At 44.6% G+C, this 4679-nt stretch overlaps 1 protein-coding gene across 1 annotated transcript in view; it reads left to right on the plus strand.

The window, feature by feature from the left end:
- The window catches only part of LOC109912989 (protein SCO1 homolog, mitochondrial), a 13946-nt gene that overhangs the window by 489 nt on the left and 8778 nt on the right, over positions 1 to 4679 (plus strand). The gene's annotated exons all lie outside the window — the stretch shown is intronic.

Here is a 4679-nt window from a genome sequence, read left to right on the forward strand (position 1 = left end):
GGAAAGGGGCTTCAGTGTCAATGAGTAGAGGAAAGGGGCTTCAGTGTCAGAAAGAGAAAGTATGAAACGCTTGTTAGTTGCAGATGGTACAGGGGTCGATCCCATTGTGTATCTAACAAATACCAGGCACAAGAATAGGGAAAGCACTCCTGTCTGGGGGAAATGATCCATTAATGTCTGTGTGTGTGTATGTTTCTCCTCAGGAAGTCCCAGAGAGGTCATTCAAAGACTGGAGTATTAACCAATCACCAGTCCTGCAGTTTTGTCTTTTCTACTTCAAGCCAGTCACGAATCTGCTGCTGCACCATTTCAAACTTTGCTGATGACTGCCCTGAGAATTAGGGGTAGCCTAATTTTGGGCAGTGATTAGCCTTAATTGGCAAAGTGTTGAAAATTGCACCAGAGAAAGGGTAGAGCCGATCAAGGATTGTAAAGGCAATTTGTGTACGGAGCCTAAAGAGGTAGGAGAGGTCCTTAATGAATACTTTTCTTCGGTATTCACAGCTGAAAGGGACGTAGTTGTAGGGGAGGACAGTGTGAAACAGGGCTGGTAGGCTAGAGGAGTTGGATGTTAGTAAGGAAGATGTACTAGGAATTTTGAGGAACTTGTAGATAGGTCCCCCAGGCCTGATGGGATTTATCCAAGGATTGTATGGGAAGCGAGGGAAGAGATCACAGGGCCTTTGGTGATGATCTTTTCGTCCTCGCTGTCAACGGGTATAGTGCCAGAAGATTGGAGAGTGGCAACATCATTCCCTTGTTCAAGAAAGGGAATAGGGATAACCCCGGAAATTACAGGTCAGTTAGTCTTACTTAAGTGGTGGGCAAATTATTGGAAGGGGCTCTGAGAGGTAGGATTTATGATCACTTGGAAAGGCTGTTTGATTTGTGATAAGTCAGCATGGATTTGTAAGGGGTAGATCATGCCTCACAAACCTTATTGAATTCTTTGAAGAGGTGACCAAACATGTGGGTGAAGGTAGAGCAGTGGATGTGGTATGCATGGATTTAAGTAAGGCGTTTGATAAAGTTCCCCATGGCAGGCTCATGCAGAAAGTAAGGAGGCATGAGATAGGGGGAAAATGTGGCAGATTGGATTCAGAATTGGCTGACCCTTAGAAGACAAAGGGTGGTAGTGGACGGAAAATATTCAACATGGTGCCCAGTTACGAGTGGTGTACCACAAGGATCCTTTCTGGGTCCTCTTTTATTTGTGATTTTTGTAAATGATTTGGATGTAGGAGTGGAAAGGTGGATTAGTAAGTTCGCGGACGACACGAAGGTGGGTCGAGTCGTGGATAGTGCGGAGGGCTGTTCTAGGTTACAAAGGTACATTGATAGAACGCAGAGCTGGGCTGAGAAGTGGCAGATGGCGTTTAACCCTGAAAAATGTGAGGTGATTCATTTTGGAAGGACAAACTTGAAAGCAGAATACAGGGTTAACGGAAAGATTCTTGGCAGTGTGGAGGAGCAGAGGGATCTTGGGGTTCATGTCCACAGTTCCCTGAAAGCTGCCACCCAGGTGGATAGAGTTGTTAAGAAGGCGTATGGTGTGTTAGCTTTCATTAATGGAGGGATTGAGTTCAAGAGCTGTGAAGTTATGCTCCAGCTGTACAAAACTCCGGTTCGGCCACATCTGAAGTATTGTGTCCAGTTCTAGTCACTTCATTACAGGAAAGATGTGGAAGCATTGGAAAAGGTGCAGAGGAGACTTACAGGATGTTGCCTGGAATGGAGGGAAGGTCTTACGAGGAAAAGTTGAGAGCGCTACGGCATTTCTCTTTAGAACGACGAAGGATGAGAGGTGACTTGATAGAGGTGTACAAAATGATCAAAGGTATAGATAGAGTGGACAGCCAGAGACTTTTTCCTAGGGTGGAGGTAGCTATTACGAGGGGGCATAGTTTCAAAGTGAGTGGAGGTAAATATAGGGGAGACGTCAGAGGTAGGTTCTTTACTCAGAGGGTGGTAGGGGCATGGAATGCATTGCTGGAGAGGGTAGTGGAGTCGGCCTCATTAGGGGCATTTAAGTGGCTATTAGATAGGCATATGGATGATAGTATCAAGTAGGGGTGGAGGTTAGGGCCGTGGGCCTTCGTGAGCCGAAGGGCCTGTACTGTGCTGTACAGTTCTATGTTCTATGTTCTATTGTGGTGTGAAATGATGTTTAGGGTATGTTTGGGGGCTTCTGAGCAACTTGAGCACTTACCAGGGCGGTTTCTTTTTAAAGAAAGTTCTTGACTATCGATCAAAACGTTTAGGGATATTTATGTGGATTTGTCCCTTACCAGACTTGCAGCCCACAATAAAACAAGAGTCATGTCAATTGATCATCCTAGATCAGTAATGTAATTACAAATGATGCAAAGGTGTTACTGAGTAGAGAATTGAAGCAGAAATAATCCAATCCATAATCGAATCTATTCCAAGTGTCGTGCATTTATCAAAAGTTGGTGCAGTGGTAGCATGCCCATCCGTGGACCAGGAGACCCAGGTTCAAATTCCACCTGCTCCAGAGGTGTATAATAACATCTCTTGAACAGGTTGATTATAAAAATAGGTGAAATAAAAAAAATTCTTCTGAATCTTTATTAGTGCAAACTTTACTTCCCCAGGCAAACAGAGTCACTCGTATTACATTTAATCTTTAATAATAAAGTGAAGTATTTATTAATTGCATCATTTTGAAGATATCTCGAATAAACATTACATTGAGGTGCCATGATGGCACAGTGGCAATGCTGTCTCACAATGGCAAGGGACCTGGGTTCAGTTCCACCCTCAGGCAACTGTCTGTGTGAAGTTTGCACATTCTCATCATGTCTGCGTGGGTTTCCTCCAGGTGTTCCAGTTTCCTCCCACAGTCCAAAAGTGTGCAGGACTGACTAACTTGCCCATAGTGTCCAGGGATGTGCAGTCTAGATGGATTAGCCATGGGAAATGCAGGGTGATAGGATGTGGGGCTGGTTCAGAGTGGGATACTCATTGGAGGGTCAGTATGGAATCAATGGGCTGAATGGCCTGCTTCTGCACTGTAGGGATTCTATATTTTAGGGGCAGACAGTGGTGTAGTGGTTATGTCACTCGAATAGTAATCTTGAGGCCCAGACTAATGATCTGGGGTGATGGGTTCAAATCCCACCATGGCAGATGGTGGGGTTTGAATTCAATTAACAATCCAGGCTTTTATGGTGCCAAGACAACACAGTTTCAGGATAATGGACCGATCATTTGGACAGAGATCTGGAGAAATTTCTTCACTTGAAATGTTGTGAATCTTTGGAATTCTCCAGCCCAAAGTTGTGGATGCTGCACCATTGAGTACATTTGAGACTGGGATAGATAGATTTTTGGTCTCTCTGGAAGTTGAGGGATATCAGGAGCAGTTGGAAAAGTGGAGAAAGAGAAGCTGAAGATCAGCTATGATCATGGTGAATGACAGAGCAGCATTGAAGCAGCTTTTTATGTATTTGCGCTAAATAATTGACCCTTAGTCCCGAGACTGTGATCCAGCATTTTAGATTCTGCAGCCAGGACAAACACCTTCCCAGTCCACAAGCTCTTCAGAATTTAGTATCTTTCAAAGAGTTCACCTTTTGTTCCCTGAAGGCCCAATTTACTCAACCTCTCATCGAGCAATGCTCTAATCCTAGGAACCAATCAAGTGAACCTTTTGCTGCACTATGTCCACTGCCTTCTTTAAATGTAGAAACCAAAACTTCCACAATGTTTCACTAGTGTTAACGCCAAAAACCCTGTTCAATCGTAGCAAGACTCCCTTATACATGTACAGATGCAGGCCCTCAAATCTGCAGTCCAAAAACTGGAGTTGTGTGACTAATAGACATTTTTGAAATGGCGCACTTGACTAGTGTCAGGATCGTTCCAACTCTATCTTATTGATTATCCCTCGACTCAGTTTGTCTCGTTCCTACTTCCTTCACTCAGGCAGATTGTCTCTCCCCTGCAGAAAGATGAGTTTCCACATTTTGTTCCTGTTGTGGAGTAGAGTCTTTCTTCCATTCTTTCAGAGGGAATCTCATCCTCAGGTTTCCCTTGGTTCTTCTCCACCAGGGACGTGTGGGTGAGTAGGTGCCAATGGGGTAAGAGAAACATGTGACTGCTGGAGAACCTAATGTAGCTCCGCCAACCTCAGGGTCACTACTGGGCACCTGCAGCCCTACCCGAGCTGGGCAATTGTGTACTAGGGACGGCTGCTTCATTTGCAGCTCAACCTTTGTGTAAGGTCGGGTCCCTGGCCCAAGTGACTATTGACAGAAACATTTAGTCTCGGGTTAACCTGGATGCCAGTATCTGTGAGTATCTGCTTCAGGGTCTGTATTATATTCAGGTTCCTTTACTATATATAGGTTCATTATTAGTTTCAGGGCCTTTATTAGTTTTAGGTACAGTAGAGATTCAATGTCCAAGATCCAGGAAAGCACAAAATCGGCAAACTTGGCTGGATTTTGAGGTACTGTCCGTGTGCTGCAGTCCCTTTGGTATAAAGACCAATGTGTCATTTACTTTCCTGATTGCTTTGCTGTACCTGCATGCTTCCATTGAGTGTTTGGATACAAAACATCAATTGCTCCACATTAAACGTAACTCACTGACTCCCCTCCCCCTACCGCATCCCAAAACCTGTTCTTCCTCCCACCTATCCCCTCCTCCCACCT

This window comes from Rhincodon typus, chromosome 23, assembly GCF_021869965.1.
Source record: "Rhincodon typus isolate 14 chromosome 23, sRhiTyp1.1, whole genome shotgun sequence".
Classification (NCBI taxonomy): Eukaryota; Metazoa; Chordata; class Chondrichthyes; order Orectolobiformes; family Rhincodontidae; genus Rhincodon; species Rhincodon typus.